This window comes from Schistocerca americana, chromosome 11, assembly GCF_021461395.2.
Source record: "Schistocerca americana isolate TAMUIC-IGC-003095 chromosome 11, iqSchAmer2.1, whole genome shotgun sequence".
Classification (NCBI taxonomy): Eukaryota; Metazoa; Arthropoda; class Insecta; order Orthoptera; family Acrididae; genus Schistocerca; species Schistocerca americana.
This window is the reverse complement of record NC_060129.1, coordinates 177,998,617-178,020,036: the sequence shown is the minus strand read 5'-3', so window position 1 is coordinate 178,020,036 and position 21,420 is coordinate 177,998,617.

Here is a 21,420-nt window from a genome sequence, read left to right as displayed (position 1 = left end):
AAAAGAAAGAATGCTGACGAGTGTGAAGAACGGACTATTGACTTTAAAGTCATGAATTTATCAAGGCAATACTGTGAGAGGCAGATTTCACAGCTATCTCGAAGTCTTCCACAACTGCAAGAAGATGATAAGTTGTGGAAAGCCATTAGGCATGCTGTTGAAAGCAAAACGCTAAGTCACTCTCAAGAACAGTATCAATTAAAATCCGGAATATTGTATCGGAGGAAGGATGAAGAAGATGTTTGGAACGTTTGTGTTCCAAATAAATATTTAGAATCACTAGTATGGTACACTCACTTGAATTGGGGTCATTTTGGTGCCGCTAAATGTACAGCCAAAATAGCACAATACTGCTATCATCCAAATTTGCGACATATAGCTACAAATATTATTAAGAAGTGCAAAATATGTCAGAAGGCGAAACCCATAAACTATTGTCGGAAGATAGAATTACATCCTATCATCCCACAACAACCTTTAATGTTGGTGTCATGTGATGTCTGTGGGCCATGTCCCATGACACGTGGACGGTTCAAATATGTATTGGCTTTCTATGATCTCTTTTCAAAATATGTGAAATTATATCCTTTGAAAAATCTCCACGTTCGACCCATGTTACGCAAATTTATCAACAACTATATAACTGAGCTTGGCAAACCTATAATGATCTTGACAGACAACGCTGCTTATTATACAAGCAAAGTATGGAGAGACACTATGAAAGAACAAGGAATCCAGCACATTTACATCTCAAAATTTTACCCTTGTGGAAATCCGGTTGAAAGAATCTTCCGAGAGTTGAACCGATTTTTACGGACGTACATACCCAAACAACATTATAAATGGATCGATTGGATTTATGAATTTGAGAAAGTGTATAATGACTTACCACACTTATCGACAGGTTATTCACCTAACCAAATAGTATTTGGTGAAAGTATTGTGCCAGAATGGATGAAGAAATTACCTGCAATAGAACAAAAGATCACCAAGAAAGAAGATATGGTGAAGAAGGTCTACAAAAACCTGAAGCATCAAGCACAATTGAGAAAAACCCGTTTTGATAAAAATGTGAAGAAAGTAGTCACATATGATGTAGGGGAAGAAATTTTATTGAGAAATCACCCAAAAGCATCAACCAGGAAAAGACTGAATAAGAAATGGCAATATTTATATACAGGTCCATATAAAATAATGAAAATACCTCATGAAGGGAGCTACCTCCTGGCAGATTGTGATACTGATGTAATTAAAGGCTTGTTCCCTCACATAGACCTGAAGAAGTATTATCAATAATGAGCAAAATATAGATTCAAGAAACACTGAATGATACCAAGACTACACTCAATGGACTAAATAAAAGCACCAATGGATAAATACGTACTTATACTAACTTACAAAGAAAATTAAAGAATGTACCGACGATTTCCATGAGATACCTTCTTGGTATCAGCAACAATGACGCCGCTGAAATACGATTTATCCTCTCACCGAACAGCGACGATGGATGATTTAAAAGTGGAATTAAGAGGAAAAGAAAAGGACCAAATCCTCTCTGGTTAAACAAGTGGCCTGATAAGGGTTTTGGCCTATGATGCCAAACGTCGAACCCGGCTGTGATCCCTGCCTTGCACAGTCAGTTGAAGAACTGAGGGCTTCATCCAAGAAAAAAAAATGTGGTGTGAATATGAAGTGATTAGTGCGAAGTGCTTCTAAGACAACCTATAAACAAATGTGGAATTTAGTTAAGGGCATTTTGTCTAGGCCCATTAACTCAACTTAAATATTGTAGAATGTATGTACTGACTTGTTGAGTGAATCTGAGAGTGAGTGTATTCGCCGAAACAAATACCCTCTCCTGTCACAGTACACAAAAAAAAAAAATAAGCCTGTTCTGTCTGGAACCCTCTTCAAGACATCACAGTCTGGGGGGGGCCGTGTAACATTACGAGTCAAGACAGCTGTAATGGACTTGAATAGCGTAAAGTTATCGTTAAAAACGCACGCCTCGCGATTTGTTACGATTTGGTCGGTCATAATAGTAGTAACATACTTTCGAATACAATTAAAATATAACGGCGATACCTGTTTAGCGTTATTGGAAATAATATGGAATAAATTAATGAGTAAGGTAGCCGATCCTATAAGAAGAGGTAGAATTGGGCATATTAAGGTGTTTTGCTTTATATCGACTAAGCCGATGATACGGCGTCTTTTTTTTCCATTTACTCTTAGAGAAAAAAAAAAAAAGTAACAAAGTGCTAATTGTGCGTTGTGAAAAATATAGGGGCGAATTTTAAATAGCTACAGTGTATAATCAGGCTAACAAATGGACATTCAGTTACGCGAAATAGCGGACAGTCAAGTGTGGTCATTAAATTGAGTACACCTACAGGGCGGTCAATTCCGGGATAAGTCTATTCGCATCTCATGAGGGACGCAGTATTGAGACCGGTTTTTTTTTTATTATATCACGGATAACGGGCTTCAATTTATAAAAAGGAGAAAAGCTGTATCATTATCATTGACTGTTGGTGTTAAGCAACCAAAACTGTTCATCAAAGGGTTTCGGTGAATGAGTGGTGAATGCGAAATGAAACTGTGAACGAAGTTATGTTAAATAAAGCAGAAGAGACAAGACAGTTTGGTCGTATCTGTTATTATTCCATAAACCGTAACATTTATTGTCGTTGTACGAAGCCTTTATAGACGATCGTTATGACAATTTGCTTTGAAGGGATCTCGTTACGAGTTAAGTTTTGGGGACCTGGTCAACAGGGGATAGTTCGTAGATCTTAACTACTGCAGCTATTCTGGAATCAGGTGCTACCGTGACCGTTGTGTGTTGTCTATGGCTTAAGGTCATCATATCTCATGCTCTAAGATCGACGCGCCTTTCCTCTTGGTATAACGGTGTCTCACGGTAACCACGACAACGCCGACGGCGAAGGAAGATACGGTAGAACGTGAGGCAATACTAACCTTACGACTTATCTTAGAAGAAAGAGTAAGAAAAGGCAAACAATCGTTTCTAGCATTTGTAGACTTAGAGAAAGCTTTTGACAATGTTAACTGGAATACTCTCTTTCAAATTCTGAAGGTGGCAGGGGTAAAATACAGGGAGCGAAAGGCTATTTACAATTTGTACAGAAACCAGATGGCAGTTATAAGAGTCGAGGGGCATGAAAGGGAAACAGTGGTTGGGAAAGGAGTGAGACAGGGTTGTAGCCTCTCCCCGATGTTATCCAATCTGTATATTGAGCAAGCAGTAAAGGAAACAAAAGAAAAATTCGGAATAGGTATTAAAATTCATGGAGAAGAAGTAAAAACTTTGAGGTTCGCCGATGACATTGTAATTCTGTCAGAGACAGCAAAGGACTTGGAAGAGCAGTTGAACGGAATGGACAGTGTCTTGAAAGGAGGATATAAGATGAACATCAACAAAAGCAAAACGAGGATAATGGAATGTAGTCAAATTAAATCGGGTGATGCTGAGGGGATTAGATTAGGAAATGAGACACTTAAAGTAGTAAAGGAGTTTTGTTATTTAGGGAGTAAAATAACTGATGATGGTCGAAGTAGAGAGGATATAAAATGTAGACTGTAAATGGCAAGGAAAGCGTTTCTGAAGAAGAGAATTTTGTTAACATCGAGTATAGATTTAAGTGTCAGGAAGTCATTTCTGAAAGTATTTGTATGGAGTGTAGCCATGTATGGAAGTGAAACATGGACGATGACCAGTTTGGACAAGAAGAGAATAGAAGCTTTCGAAATGTGGTGCTACAGAAGAATGCTGAAGATAAGGTGGGTAGATCACGTAACTAATGAGGAGGTATTGAATAGGATTGGGGAGAAGAGAAGTTTGTGGCACAACTTGACTAGAAGAAGGGATCGGTTAGTAGGACATGTTCTGAGACATCAAGGGATCACCAATTTAGTATTGGAGGGCAGCGTGGAGGGTAAGAACTGTAGAGGGAGACCAAGAGATGAATACACTAAGCAGATTCAGAAGGATGTTGGTTGCAGTAGGTACTGGGAGATGAAGAAGCTTGCACAGGATAGAGTAGCATGGAGAGCTGCATCAAACCAGTCTCAGGACCGAAGACCACAACAACGAGTGTAATACAAGGTGTGCCACAAGGGTCCGTGCTTGGGCCCTTGCTTTTCATAATTTATGTAAATGATTTATCCAAAATGATGCCTTGTAAGTCCATAATATATGCAGATAACACCACCTTTCTGACAGTAGATAGGGCCTTGGACATACTCAAGCACAAAAGTGCAGAACAACTCAGAATATTCGGTGTATGGTTCGGAGCAAATGAATTACAAATCAACCACTCTAAAACTGTAAACATTCTATTGAGCCTATGTAACAATGACAACTGTAGTTCCTCAGTTAAGCTTCTTGGCATTCATCTGGACCTAAAATTATCCTGGGAAACTCACACCAACTATGTATGCAAAAAGTTATCCAGAGTCACCTATCTGCTAACTAAACTCAGGACTTGTGTGACAGAAGAGCTACTGCTAATTGCATATTATGCCTTATTATGCAGTGCTGTTATGGGGCAACACCTCTGGGGCAAAAAGAATTTTTCTTTGGCAGAAAAAGGCCATTAGGTGTATTGCTAGAGTTAGAAACTATGTATCATGTAGAGACTATTTTAAAGAGTTAAAAATACTGACACTTACATCACTGTTTTTTCTCATTTGCTTAGTGCACATAAAGGAAAACCAAGAAAGCTGTAAGCTGTGTGAGTCTGTACATAGCCATGACACACACCAAAGGCAGATGACGGACATCCCAGTTACTAGGCTTAAAAAAACCAAAACAGTTACACATACACAGGGATACAATTATTTAACATGCTACCACCTACAGCACACAGTGTATCACTGAATGTCTTCAAAAATATTACAAAAAGGTGGCTTGGACAAAAAGCATTCTATACAATCGAAGAATTTAAAGTATGTAATAAAAATGATCTAATCTATTAAAACTACTGTATGACATGACCACCATATTGCATGAGCACTTCTGAAAATGTTATTGTATCATGCGGTTGTGCTTTATTTACATACTGTATTTTGACTCACTAGTTAACTGCTATGTGACATGACCACCTTATTACATAAGTTCTTCTGAAACTGTTATTGTACCATGTTGTTGTGCTTTATTTATGTAACGCATTTTCCCCAATGGTTAACATGTATCAAGCCTGTCTCATTTATATTTGTTAAAATGTTTTTCTTAGCATGTGTATTGTGTTACACATACAGTATCTCCTTTTGCCATTCTGCACGGCACTTTTATGTTTAATAACTACTAAACATGTGTAGTATAAAACATATTTACTCATTCAGAATGTTAGAAATGTAGGACTTATTTTGTAATTATATAATGTATGTAAAATGACATCAATTGCATGAAAAATGCTTAAAGATGGATCAATAAATCGTGAGTAACTGTAAGTTCTATTGACCTCAGAGATGGTTATGTGTGGGCTTGTTATCACGCACTGAACAGATTAGTTACAAGATCACTCGAAAAGATATAACAACAACTCGTTAAATTGAGTGTCAGCACATCACAAATACCCACACTGCATGTAACACAAGTACTAGGTTTACAATATCATTAATTACATCATAAACTATGTGCACTTTATGGTCACTGTATACTTTTGATGAAAACATGACTCATCTAAAACAATGTGTGTGTGTGTGTGTGTGTGTGTGTGTGTGTGTGTGTGTGCGCGCGCGCCATATATACATGACATTGCAAAGTATGATTGTGTTATTTGTGTACACACATGATGGTCAAAACCAGTCTAAAGTCTGAATAGCGTGTCAAGGTGTCACAGAGTCGGTTGTGCTGAGAAATAACTGAGAAAAAATTCAATACTTAGGCTGTTTCATAGTTAATTGGCATCGAAGATGGCCAGTCACGCCATAGTGCGTGCAAATTCGAGAAGCCCACAATTAGTGTCAGTTGTCCTGATTGGGCAGAGCAGATTATAGCTCAGCATTGGGTTCAGGCTTGATCCTTACTACTATCTTATATCAAATTTTTGTATCGCTCTTTTGTTGAGTTTTGGGAAACAAATGAACACATTTGGCATCACAAGCCGCTTTAATTTGCGTGCAGAACAGCCTAATTGACCAAATTCAATGATAATTAACTTGTAAATAGCACAACATATTGAATTTTTTTTTTTTTTTTTTTTTTTTTTTTTTTTTTTTTTTTTTTTTTTTTTAAGAATCATTTCTCAGCCCAACCTACCTTACAACGTGTAAGAAAATCAAACACCTACAGCCACCCTTACAATGTGTATTGTTTGGCTACCAGTTTTGGTGCTTCAATGCAGGCCTTAGCTGTTGCCAACATCATCCGTATACACAATGTATCAGAGGCCAACATCTATAACTGGTTTTTGCAGATTACCTGCAACCGCAATGTTGTCCCTCCAAGGGATGGGATGGCGAGGCGCGGCGATTCGACCGCACCGAGAATTTCTCGAGCTTCTAGTTATCAACCAATTCCCGAGAAGCTCACGAGAAATGGCTCGGCGGCGTGTGCCGCTGCACGCCAGTTGGCTGCGACACACATGCGGCGCCGCTCTTTTATGAATCGAATGCCGCCGCTAGACAAACACGCTCGCTGTGCTCGTAACTAGTATGTCTCAGGTTTCATTCGAGTAAAGTTGTTATTCAAATCAATATGGACACTCGAAAACGAACGTCACGGTGCTAGCAATGCTTTACGGGGGATGGAGATAACGTTACCTGCAACATTTGTCGTAAAAATCTCCGTAATGTATCAAAAAATACAACGGGCACGATTACACATCTTAAACTGCACAATTTATCGAGCAATAAAACAGCGACGTCCTTGGATGCAGAGGCTCATTCTTCCAACAGTGCGAGGCAGACAAAATATCCAGGTACGTATGGTACAAAAGGTCAATTCCGTGCAAACGTTCGGATAGTGTCCGAAGCGGTCCGCCACGCTTAAAAAACATTGAATTTTTAATCGTACTCCGATAACATACAACATACCACACAATCAAACCTATACTATCCTAGCTTTTGCACGATACAATAAGTAATTTTATTGGACTAGTTTCGAGCATAACGTATCCCCTCGCAGGAGCACTGATCTAAATCTTACGTTTCTCTTCATAAATGGAAGTAATCGGCAACAACAGCTAGATGAAGCACTAGTGGCCATGATAACACGACTTTCAACCGCTTTCAATCGTCGAGGACACTGGTTTTCGACGTTTTGTTTCACTGTTGGACCCACAATACTCGATGTTGTTGTTGTTGTTGTCTTTAGTCCTGAGACTGGTTTGATGCAGCTCTCCATGCTACTCTATCCTGTGCAAGCTTCTTCATCTCCCAGTACTTACTGCAACCTACATCCTTCTGAATCTGCTTAGTGTACTCCTCTCTCGGCCTCCCCCTACGATTTTTACCCTCCACGCTGCCCTCCAGTGCTAAATTTTTGATCCCTTGATGCCTCAGAACATGTCCTACCAACCGGTCCCTTCTTCTTGTCAAGTTGTGCCACAAACTCCTCTTATCCCCAATTCTATTCAAAACCTCCTCATTACTTATGTGATCTACCCATCTAATCTTCAGCATTCTTCTGTAGCACCACATTTCGAAAGCTTCTATTCTCTTCTTGTCCAAACTATTTATCGTCCATGTTTCACTTCCATACATGGCTACACTCCATACAAATACTTTGAGAAACGATTTCCTGACACTTAAATCTATACTCGATGTTAACAAATTTCTCTTCTTCAGAAACGCTTTCCTTGCCATTGCCAGTCTATATTTTATATCCTCTCTACTTCCACCATCATCAGTTATTTTGCTCCCCAAATAGGAGAACTCCTTTACTACTTTAAATGTCTCATTTCCTAATCTAATTCCCTCAGCATAACCCGACTTAATTCGACTACATTCCATTATCCCCATTTTGATTTTGTTGATGTTCATCTTGTATCCTCCTTTCATACACTGTCCATTCCGTTCAACTGCTCTTCCACGTCCTTTGCTGTCCCTGACAGAATTACAATGTCATCGGCGAACCTCAAAGTTTTTATTTCTTTTCCATGGACTTTAATACCTACACCGAATTTTTGTTTTGTTTCCTTTACTGCTTGCTCAATATACAGATTAAATGACATCGGCGACAGGCTACAACCCTGTCTCACTCCCTTCCCAACCACTGCTTCCCTTTCATGCCCCTCGACTCTTACAACTGCCATCTGCTTTCTGTACAAATTGTAAATAGTCTTTCGCTCTCTGTATTTTACCCCTGCCACCTTTAGAATTTGAAAGAGAGTATTCCAGACAACATTGTCAAATGCTTTCTCTAAGTCTACAAACACTAGAAATGTAGGTTTGCCTTTCCTTAATCTATTTTCTAAGATAAGTCGTAGGGTCAGTATTGCCTCACGTGTTGCAACATTTCTGCGGAATCCAAACTGATCTTCGCCGAGGTCGGCTTCTACCAGTTTTTCCATTCGTCTGTAAAGAATTAGCGTTAGTATTTTGCAGCCGTGATTTATTAAACTGATAGTTCGGTAATTTTCACATCTGTCAACACCTGCTTTCTACCAAATCGATAAAAGTTGCGCTCATTTTATTACTTCTCTTCAAATCACATTAATCATGGAATGGAAACACACAGCAACAGAACGTACCAGCGTGACTTCAAACACTTTGTTACAGGAAATGTTCAAAATGTCCTCCGTTAGCGAGGATACGTGCATCCACCTCCGTCGCATGGAATCCCTGAAGCGCTTATGCAGCCCTGGAGAATGGCTTATTGTATCACAGCCGTCCACAATACGAGCACGAAGAGTCTCTACATTTGGTACCGGGGTTGCGTAGACAAGACCTTTCATATGCCCCCATAAATGAAAGTCAAGAGGGTTGGGATTTTGTTAAAAGACATGTGGATCAAATTTAGCTCACTGAATCACCCTCTTATTCGCACACTTCCTGTCACAACGGCTAGTATAAATACCGGGCGATCAAAAAATCAGTATAAATTTGAAAACTGAATAAATCACGGAATAATGTAGATACAGATGTACAAATTGACACACATGTTTGGAATGATATGGGGTTTTATTAGAACCAAAAAAAATACAAAAGTTCAAAAAATGTCCGACAGATGGCGCTTCATCTGATCAGAATAGCAATAATTAGCATAACAAAGTAAGACAAAACAAAGATGATGTTCTTTACAGGAAATGCTCAATATGTCCACCATCATTCCTCAACAATAGCTGTAGTCGAGGAATAATGTTGTGAACAGCACTGAAAAGCATGTCCGGAGTTACGGTGAGGCATTGGCGTCGGATGTTGTCTTTCAGCATCCCTAGAGATGTCGGTCGATCACGATACACTTGCGACTTCAGGTAACCCCAAAGCCAATTATCGCACGGACTGAGGTCAAGCATGACGAAAGTGGCGGCTGAGCACGCCATCATCACCAAACGACGCGCGCAAGAGATCTTTCATGCGTCTAGCAATATGGGGTGGTTCTAAATAAACCCCATGTCATTCTAAGCATGTGTGTCAATTTTTACCTCTCTATCTACATTATTCCGTGGTTTATTACGATTTCAAATTTATACTGACTTTTTGATCACCCAGTACTACTAACAAGGGGAGGCCGCCAATTGAGAAATTCAGATTCATTTCATACTGCGCATAATAAAAGCTCACGGCCAGAGGTGTAGTGTGGCAAAGCACCAAGATGCACTTCTCAGCCGTTGTCTAGAAAATCGACAGTTAAAAGAAACCGTTCCGGTGAAATACTCTCTACGATTAATGATTTGCTACAGCGTCGTGGCGCAGCGGTAAGCGCTCGGGTTCGTAATCCGAAGGTCGCCGGATCGAATCTCACGCCGTGCAACTTTTTTTTTTTTAGTATTTGTTTTTTGTAATTTAAATGTGTGTGTGTATATATATATATATATATGTGTGTGTGTGTGTGTGTATATATATATATATATATATATATAAATTCCCGACAATCAGTTGCAACAATTATGCATATAATAAGTTGTTGAAAGTCGTTTGTCGTGGAAAAACTGGCGACTTCGAACATCATTATGTTTTCCGCAAACAAAGTTGTATTTCACAAATGTTATTAATTGTCTTCATAATGTTAACCGCGTATAGTTAACGGAAGACGTAGAAACGATATTCCGAAACGAATACTTATAGCGTAAGTCAAACGTTCGAATTAGAATAGAAACCCCACGAACACAAATTTGCTGTGGCGGGTATGAAATATAAACTCCGTCACTCGCTCGTTACACTGAAGGACAGATGTTGAATGGGCCGAAACGAGCCGCCGCATAACAGCGTAGTTGCCTGCTAACTTCGAAAGAAGGTAGATGTCCCTAGCGCAACTTATAACATCGTCGAGAATCAGTGCGGACGTGAGAGCTTTGGTACACCCTGTTAAACAAACGGAAAAATGGAGGCGGTACAATTGGAGAGTGATCCGCCTTCACCAACATGCATAAGCTATATATATATATATATATATATATATATATATATATATATATATATTAATTACAAAAAACTAATAATAAAAAAATGTTGCAGGGCGCGAGATTCGAGCCGGGGATCTTCGGATTACGAACCCGAGCGCTTACCGCTGCGCCACGACGCTGTAGAAAATTGTTAGTCGTAGAGAGTATTTCACCGCAGCGCTTTCTTTTAACTGTCGATTTTCTCGACAACGGCTGAGAAGTGCGTCTTGGTGCTTTGCCACATTACACCTCTGGCCATGAGCTTTTATTGTGCGCAGTATGAATCGAATCTGAATTGCACAACTGGCGGCCTCCCCTTGTTAGATTAATATACAGTCTTGAGAGAGATCCTTTTTTTGCTTAACACTGTCACTATTCCGTGCCCTAACATTGATTTTTAAGTACTTTTGCAGCTCTTGTGATGGTGAGCAACGATTTAAACTGGACAGTACTAATACAGTGATGCCATCGATTGACCGCCATTACAGCAGCAATTTAACCTAAATTTACTACACAAAGTCTGATATCTTATAAAGAATCATTGCATTGTAAAGCCCATGTACCTGTAGGCACTGAAATACAGCAGCGAATCAGCGATATGCCCATTTCTCCGACAGCTTACGTCATTAAGATAATTCTGCTTTCTCTTCTTGCTAGTAATTTAAAAAAATTAGCCTTTAATCTCGTAATTGAAGTGAAAGAGGGCTTACAGGGTTCATAGCTAAAAAAAAAGGCTCTTGAGAAAAGATTTTTATACAGTAATATTTTACTGCGTATCTTCTTTACTTTTCCACATAATCACCATTCAGATCTATACATTTTCTGTAGTGTCGCACCAGCTTCTTTAACCCGTCTGCATAGAACCCTAACGTTCGGAACTGAACCGGTTGGTAATGCCAGTCTTGTGTTCATCGCTATTTTGAAATCTTTGTCCACCCAGCCGTTTTTCAAAACGCAAGAAGAGGGAATAGTTGCATGATGGAAGATCGGGACTGTACGGAGTGTGATTAAAAAAACGAAAATCTTGTATGTTCTCCTTGGTTTTGGCAGTAGTGTTCTCAATGGAGAGACGTCTACAGACGTTAAAGTAACCTCTGGCGTACCACAGGGGAGTGTTATGGGGCCATAGCTTTTCGCAATATATATAAATGACCTAGTAGATAGTGTCGGAAGTTCCGTGCGGCTTTTCGCGGATGATGCTGTAGTATACAGAGGAGTTGCAGCATTAGAAAATTGCAGCGAAATGCAGGAAGATCTGCAGCGGATAGGCACTTGGTGCAGGGAGTGGCAGCTGACCCTTAACATAGACAAATGTAATGTATTGCGAATACCTAGAAAGAAGGATCCTTTATTGTATGATTATATGATAGCGGAACAAACACTGGTAGCAGTTACTTCTGTTAAATATCTGGGAGTATGCGTACGGAACGATTTGAAGTGGAATGATCATATAAAATTAATTGTTGGTAAGGCGGGTGCCAGGTTGAGATTCATTGGGAGAGTCCTTAGAAAATGTAGTCCATCAACAAAGCAGGTGGCTTACAAAACACTCGTTCGGCCTATACTCGAGTATTGCTCATCAGTGTGGGATCCGTACCAGGTCGGGTTGACAGAGGAGATCCAAAGAAGAGCGCCGCGTTCCGTCACAGGGTTATTTGGTAAGCGTGATAGCGTTACGGAGATGTTTAGCAAACTCGAGTGGCAGATTCTGCAAGAGAGGCGCTCTGCATTGCTGCGTAGCTTGCTCTCAAGGTTTCGAGAGGGTGCGTTTCTGGATGAGGTATCGAATATATTGCTTCCCCCTACTTATACCTCCCGAGGAGATCACGAATGTAAAATTAGAGAGATTCGAGCGCGCACGGAGGCTTTCCGGCAGTCGTTCTCCCCGCGAACCATACGCGACTGGAACAGGAAAGGGAGGTAATGACAGTGCCACGTAAAGTGCCCTCCGCCACATACCGTTGGGTGGCTTGCGGAGTATAAACGTAGATGTAGATAAAGGCGTGTGTTGCCATGTAGGGGGATTGTACCAGACGACAGTTTAATTGTTGACCCAGAGACAATGAAATCAATCAAAAGGACGCCCTTTCTGTCCCAAAAAACAGTAGCCATCGTTTTTCGGTTCGAGAACCGAGAGTGCTTAATTATTTTTTGGTTTGGGTGAACTTGGATGGCGCCACTTGCTTGACTTTTGTTTCTATACTGTGTCGGTATACGATATCCACGTCTCATCGCCCGTAACAACGTGGGAAAACAAATCATCTACTTTTGTCTATAGCGCCCCAAAAATTATCGAGTATCACACATTCTTTGCTCTTTGTGCTGATCTTTGGCAGAGGACGCGCTGCTGGCTAGAGGTACCAGTATGTACAGCAGTCTGGACCACCACCACCGAAGGTCTCGCTGTATGGTGGTACAGCAAGCAAGGTGTGGTTTTCATGAGCAGTAAAAAGGGCGGAAATGATATTTATGTTGATCTCTATTCCAATTTTCTGTACAGGTTCCGGAACTCTAGGAACCGAGGTGATGCATAACTTTTTTTGATGTTTGTATACCTTCGCTGGGAATTAGTACGTTTGAATGGTTTTACTTCTTTCCACTGAGTGGCGTGTATTTAACACTGGTTCGCAGGGTATCGTTGTAGATGAGTAAGCTTTGCACACTTCCTGACGAGCATTCTTCCTTGCAAATGCGACGGTAGTACAAGTTATTAGCAGGTGCCACAAGCAGTTAAGTTAGCAAAAGTCAGTGAGAGTTTCGGTGGGCCCCATTAGCGTCTGCTCAAAGTGAGGGTAAAATGACAAACATTCTTTGAACGTGTACTGGCTTGCTTGACAAATCCGTGGCTGGATAAGAGCGAATTTGTCAAACACGTTTGATCGTCTGCGTGGGCCCTGACAGCTGCTAACTCCAAAGCGAAAACGAATATGGAAGACTAAAAATGAGCCAGTAGAGGCCTAGGCCTCTTTGCATCCGAGCTTGGAATCATCACCACCTAGATTTTCGACGATTGAGCCATGATTTTACAACGTGGGAAACACGAAAAGATGAGTGCCTAGTTTATCCATTATTTCAAGTAATGACTTTATTAACTGTGCTCTGATGACACCTGCCACATAATATAGCTTTGTCGTTGCCCGAAAATGCAGTATTTAGCAGCGTGAGCAACACTACAATCATAATTAATTTTTGACCTTTGTTGTGGTAGGGTTGTTAGAAGCTCATTCTGAAGCAGATGCTATTCATGTATTTTGGCAGTAGTGAGAAGGGCCACAAACGCAGTTCTGGCACTCACTTTGTCACTGCGTGTAAAGAAGAGGAAGAAAACAGGACGCTCGTCCAAGAAATGGCTTAAAATGAGAGAGAGATTTACCACGAAAATTTGCTAAAGGAAATATTACTCTCAGAACTCGATGATTACATCGACTTTCTTTGAATAGATAATGAAACTTTCAAAAACTTGTTAAGGTCCTAGTAAAAAACGAAACTAATTTGTCAAGTTCGCTCTTATGTTTGAAACAAACCCGTACGCGTACCAAAAACGCTTATCTATTAAACCTTACATCTGGAGCAGACGCGCTGTATTTTGGCCCCAGTGGAAACGGCTACAAATGAAGGTGAAGCATTACGATGAAGATGATAATGATGATGTTTGGTTTGTGGGACGCCCTTACAAAGTCCCAGTTTTTACACAGTCCAATTGAGCCACTGTCACGAATGATGAAATGATGAGGACAACACAAACACCCAGTCCCCGGGCAGAGAAAATTCCCAACCTGGCCGGTAATCGAATCCGTAGTAGCAAAAAACGGCTCTGAGCACTATGGGACTTAATTTCTGAGGTCATCAGTCCCCTGGAACTTAGAACTACTTAAACCTAACTAACCTAAGGACATCACACACATCCATGGCCGAGGCAGGATTCGAACCTGCGACCGTAGCGGTCGCGCGGTTCCAGACTGTAGCGCCTAGAACCGCTCGGCCACTCTGACCGGCCCGTAGTAGCATTTTGAAAACATTGACTCTGGTACGGTGTTTAAAGACGAAAACAAGACGCTGGTCCATGGAATGATTTAAAAGGAGAGGGAAATATATACGAGGCGTGTTTTTTAAGTAAGTACCGTTTTGAAATTAAAAAAAGACGTGCTAAGATATCATGATAATTTAATTTTTACATGAAAGCCTGTACCTTAATCTGGGCACTGACGCCATTACGGTCTGATTCTTCCTTGTTTACGTTGTGTGTCCCGCCGACTGTGAATCACGGGCTGTTATAAGATTTCTTAGTGCTAAAGGCCTAAAAGCGTTCATCGTGAGATCTATGCAGTTTACGGAGAAAACATTATGAGTGATGGAATGGTAAGAAAGTGCGTGAGAGCATTAAAGATGGCCGCACAAATGTGCACGAAGAACAACGGAGTAGGCGTCCTTCGGTCGTTAATGAAAGTTTGGTGCAGGAAGCGGACAATAAGGTGAGAGGAAACAGACGCTTTACGATTTTCTCCTTGCGGGATGCCTTTCCTAATGTTTCTCGTAGTGTTTTGTGTGGCATTGTGACCGAGCACTTGAGTTACCGAAAATTGTGCGCACGTTGGGTACCGAAAATGTTGACGGATGTGCACAAAACCAAACGTTTAGACAGTGCACTGACTTTCCTTGAGCAGTACCACGACGACAGTGATGATTTCTTAAGCCAAATTGTTACGGGCGACGAAACACGGGTGGCCTAAGTCACACCAGAATCAAAGCAACAGTCCGTGGAAGTTGAGCAACGGCGTCGTTTTGCTGCAAGACAATGCCCGTCCGCATGTGGCGAATCAGACCAAAGACCTCATCACATCTTTTCGACGGGAAACTCCAGATCATCCTCCGTACAGCCCCGATCTTGCGCCCAGTGACTGCCTTCTGTTCCTGCACTTGAAGAAACACCTGGGCGGTCAGCGTCTTCGAGACGATGACGAAGTCAAAACAGTGGTGATGCAGTGGTTAACAAGTCAGGCGGCAGACTTCTATTAGGAGAGCATTCAAAAACTGGTACAACGTTATGACAAGTGCCTCAGTATTGACGGAAATTATGTAGAAAAGTAGATTAAGGTACAGGCTTTCATGTAAAAATAAAGTTATTGAGCTATAAGCACGTCTTTTTTAATTTCAAAACGGTACTTACTTAAAAAAAACGCGCCTCGTAATTACATCAACTACCTGTGACTGGACACTGAACCGAGTTACTTCATCCTCACACAGAAAGAGAAAACACATGTATGACAGTTCATTAAAATATCAGAACATGGGAACACACAGCCCACATCGTCCGTTTAAGAGCTGGAGAGTCTTGTTTTCTTTTATTTCATTGGCTACCCGCTTATATGTTATGCGTAAAGTAGTGATGTTGTTCACAACCTCTTTCTACGTAATATATGGCTGGGAAAGATGTGATATGTCTACGATTTCGGTAATTCTCACTGATATTTTGTTGTTATCCTTAATATTAGTTTCCATAGTTGTGGAAACGCACGATACAGTGAGATAAATAGTGATAAAACAATTTTTCACGAAATATATGCAGCGAATCATCGACAAAAATAAAGTCCGCCATCTTGTCAATCCTTCCGCAAATCAAAATTTCTCACAAACATGCTCTTGCTTGACAAGCACGTAAAGCAGCAGCGAATACTGTCAAATATTTGGTAAGCGCAGATAAGTTTGAAAAAAAAAAGTTTGATCGTTTACAGGGGCCTTAAGAAGGTGGTATGGTGGGCTGATAATCTCGAAATGGCGTGGCAGCGAACCAAGGGCCTGTTACCAGAAGTCCCTACAGGACTTTCACACCCGCGCTATATGGAAGAGTCAGTTTTGAAAAATTTTAGTCAGATTAAGTTTCATCTTACAACCTCTTGTGAAATAAGGAAAATTTTAAATATTTGAAAAATAAATGTTCTGTTGGAGCAGATAACATCTCTAACAAGTTATTAAAACAATGTGGAGCAATTACAGCTGATGTTTTGAGTCACACATGTAATGCATGTACTAAAGAGTGGTTAGCCATCTCAACAGTAATGGGATACTTAGTAAATCACAGTTCGGTTTTCAGAAGTGCTGTTCCACTGAGACAGTAATATAATATTTTATTGTCCACATAATAGGCAGAGTCTTTAAATAGTAAAATGTCACCAGTAGGAATATTCTGTGACTTATCCAAAGCATTTGATTGTGTGAACCATGACATTATGTTGGAGAAATTGCAATTCTATGGTATAAATGGAACAGCATATGGGTGGTTTAAGCCATATCTACAGAACAGGAAGCAAAAAGTCTCTTTATATGCTTCAAGTGATTCAAAGGAGTCTGCCACTTCATCTAACTGGGGTGAAACTACATTAAGTGTTCCACAAGGTTCGATCATGGGTCCCGTACTGTTCTTGATGTATGTGAATGACCTCCCTTCTTATGTGAAACAAGGTGCTGAACTGACACTATATGCTAATGATGCAAGCATAATTATTAATCCAGTAAAAGGAAGTACGATAGAAAATGATACAAATAAAGTCTTTGGAAAAGTTATTAATTGGTTTTCTGCGAATGGCCTTCCTCTGAACTTTGAAAAAACACAGTACATCCAGTTTTCTGCTCCAAAAATTATATTTCCTTCAATAAACATAACACATCAAAAAGTCAGTAGCCAGGGCAGAGCATACTAAGTTTTTGGGTGTACGTATAGACGAGAATCTTAATTGGAAAATTCATATTTTGGATCTCCTAAAACGACAAGGTTCAGCAACTTTTGCAATAAGAATAATTGCCAATTTTGAGGATGTAGAAATTAGTAAGCTAACATACTTTGCATACTTCCACTCTCTGATGTCATACGGAATAATATTCTGGGGCAACTCAACACTTAGGCAACAGGTATTCACTGCTCAAAAGAAAGTAGTTAGAATAATGTGTGGGGTTAATAGTCGCACATCTTGTAGGCACCTGTTTAAAAGGTTACGAAGTCTTACCACTGCTTCACAATAAATTTTCTCAGTAATGAAATTTTTTCTCAACATGTGCCAGTTTAAAATTAACAGTGACATTCATGATTACAATACCAGAAAAAAGAAGAGCCTAGACTATCCTTTACTTAACCTATCTTTGGCACAGGAAGGGGTAAAATATGGTGCTATAAAACTTTTTGATAAATTACCAAATGAAATAGAGAGTCTGACAGACAGCAGTAATAGTTTCAAAAACAAATTGAAATCATACCTCCATGACAACTCCTTCTATGTTGTTGTTGTTGTTGTGGTCTTCAGTCCTGAGACTGGTATGATGCGGCTCTCCATGCTACTCAATCCTGTGCAAGCTTCTTCATTCCCAGTACCTACTGCAGTCTACATCCTTCTGAATCTGCTTAGTGTATTTATCTCTTGGTCGCCCTCTACGATTTTTACCCTCCAGGCTGCCCTCCAATACTAAATTGGTGATCCCTCGATGTCTCAAACATGTCCTACCAACCGGTCCCTTCTTCTAGTCAAGTTGTGCCACAAACTCCTCCCCAATTCTATTCCATACCTCCTCATTAGTTATGTGATCTACCCATCTAATCTTCAGCATTCTTCTGTAGCACCACATTTCGAAAGCTTCTATTCTCTTCTTGTCTAAGCTATTTATCGTCTACGTTTCACTTCCATACATGGCTACACTCCATACATATACTTTCAGAAACGACTTCCTGACACTTAAATCAATACTCGATGTTAACAAATATCTCTTCTTCAGATACGATTTCCTTGCCATTGCCAGTCTACATTTTATATCCTCTCTACTTCGACCATCATCAGTTATTTTGCTCCTTAAATAGCAAAACTCCTTTACTACTTTAAGTGTCTCATTTCCTAATCTAATTCTCTCAGCATCACCCGACTTAATTCGACTACATTCCATTATCCTCGTTTTGCTTTTGTTGATGTTCATCTTATATCATCCTGTCAAGACACTGTCCATTCCATTCAACTGCTCTTCCAAGTCCTTTGCTGTGTCTGACAGAATTACAATGTCATCGGCAAACCTCAAAGTTTTTATTTCTTCTCCATGGATTTTAATACCTACTCCGAACTTTTCTTTTGTTTCCTTTATTGCTAGCTCAATATACAGATTGAATAACATCGGGGAGAGGCTACAACCCTGTCTCACTCTCTTCCCAACCACTGCTTCCCTTTCATGCCCCTCGACTCTTATAACTGCCATGTGATTTCTGTACAAATTGTAAATAGCCTTTCGCTCTCTGTATTTTACCCCTGCCACCTTCAGAATTTGAAAGAGAGTATTCCAATCAACATTGTCAAAAGCTTTCTCTAAATCTACAAATGCTAGAAACGTAGGTTTACCTTTCCTTAATCTTTCTTCTAAGATAAGTCGTAGGGTTCTATACCATAGATGAATTCTTGAATATGAGTAAATAAATCTGGAGATATAATATATGGATTTTGTGCCGTTTTAAGGGAATGGGATAGGTAATATAAAGAAAAAAACCTTGTTTCCTGTGAGCTTTTCTTGTGCATTTGACACGTTCCACATCATAACGGTTTTTCCGTGTTATTGATCAACGGAGCACGTAATTAACTAACTCTCTGTACTAGACTTGGCCACTGTTTCTATGTTTCGATACAGTGTATCGATGCGTGGAACTGTTTCAGTGTTTCGGAACGGCTGTGGTTCACTGTTTCGAAACAGTGGTGGTGGTGTTTCATTCCGCTCCTGTCTCGGATAACCGGACCAGATTCGATCTCGAGCCAGACACAGAAACTGTATCTTTGTTTCAAAATAGGGCTGTTTCAGTCCACCAGTGCTTGGAACGGACTAATTGTATCGAAACAGTGATGTTTCATTCCGCTCTGTGTCGGACGAGATTCGGGCTCGGCACAGGTACTGAAACACAACATAACACTTCATGAAACACTTTCAAGAGCGTCGAAAACTTTTTGACAAGCAATAGCATGAAGCTTAAGATATCCGAAAGTAAAGTTTCGTTTCTTGCTGACTGTCCTATATCGAAACGGCGTAACATCTGCTTTATAAACACTAACCAAACAATAAAACAACGCATACTATTCACATTCAAAATAATAAATATGTGAAAATCGTTCAGTTAAATTACACTTTTTTTATAAAATACGCTTCTCTGTTCATGTACAGTAATCATATTAAGAAACGCAAGTAAGCCTACAACATTTTGAATAAAAACAGTCGTAGAGTGACAGTTACTAGACATATACATAAATTTGATGTACGTATAATTGCCAGCAATCTGAGTCACAGTGCGTATTATCCACAATGATTCCCTTTGTGTGCATGGAAATTAGCAGGATGGGTATATTACCCATACTAACGGAATGTGGGAATCCGAGTAGCATATCCGTGGTTTCTGCAGTTTGCTCCCACCTCCAGTTCCGTTCGTGGTGGTTCTTCTGTCTCCAGCTATGGCTGTCCTCAGCCAATTGAAAAGTATGAAAGTCACACGACACGAAAGCACCGCATTTGCTGCAGGAAATACGAAACTGCCAAGACGCCCAAGTGATAGTTTCATACTTTCGGCGATATGATTAGCGCTCTCGCACCTCATTTGTGTTTATTTGGACATACTTATACAGTAGACATTCAAGATGATAAAATGTGTAGGTTTATTAAATATGTTATGTGGACATGTGTCCGGAAACGCTTACTTTCCATGTTAGAGCTCATTTTATTACTTCTCTTCAAATCACATTAATCATGGAATGGAAACACGCAGCAACAGAACGTACCAGCGTGACTTCAAACACTTTGTTACAGGAAATGTTCAAAATGTCCTCCGTTAGCGAGGATACGTGCATCCACCCTCCGTCGCATGGAATCCCTGATGCGCTGATGCAGACCTGGAGAATGGCGTATTGTATCACAGCCGTCCACAATACGAGCACCAAGAGTCTCTACATTTGGTACGGGGGTTGCGTAGACAAGAGCTTTCAAATGCCCCCATAAATGAAAGTCCAGAGGGTTGAGGTCAGGAGAGCGTGGAGGCCACGGAATTGGTCCGCCTGTACCAATCCATCGGTCACCGAATCTGTTGTTGAGAAGCGTACGAACACTTCGTCCCATTAGCGTCTGCTCAAAGTGAGGGTAAAATGACAAACATTGTTTGAACGTGTATTGGCTTGCTTGGCAAATCGAGGATGCAGTGGGAATGCATTTACATCGATTGGACGAACGTTATGAAAACAAACACTCGAAACCGACTTTTCACGTAAGTCACATGCAACGAAAATCTGTAACGCAACCATCTGTGTGTGGCGTGTTTATAATTATGTTTTATTTATATTTAGCACAATTAATCTATAAAAACACACCAAATGTCATAAAGAAAGCGTGTAAACCGTCTGATGATGAATCACAACGATTCGAAACCGGTAACGGTTTCCTTTGAATAAAGGAACTCAAAGTAAATTTGTAGCTGGTTGCTGTCCTAACACCATCAACATTTGTCTTCAAACAACAGCCACGGTCTCCAACATGTCATCATGTGACAAAATTGCAAAACACAAACTGTTTCACTGTTTCGAAACAGCGTATCGAAACATTACATTGTACTGTTTCATTTGTTTCGAAACAGTTGCGTGTTTCAGTTTGCCCATCTCTAGAACACGTAACCAACAAACTCTCTGTACGACTGTAGTAGCCGTCAACCGCAAACAGCGAGCCGTTGTCAGCGTCTGACATCTGGCGGCAAACGCACTGCACTACGTCCTGCCGCAGGGCAGACGTGACAAACGAAGTGCGCGCACCGAACCGACAGTGCTTTGTCGATGGCATTGCACCGCTAGGTGGC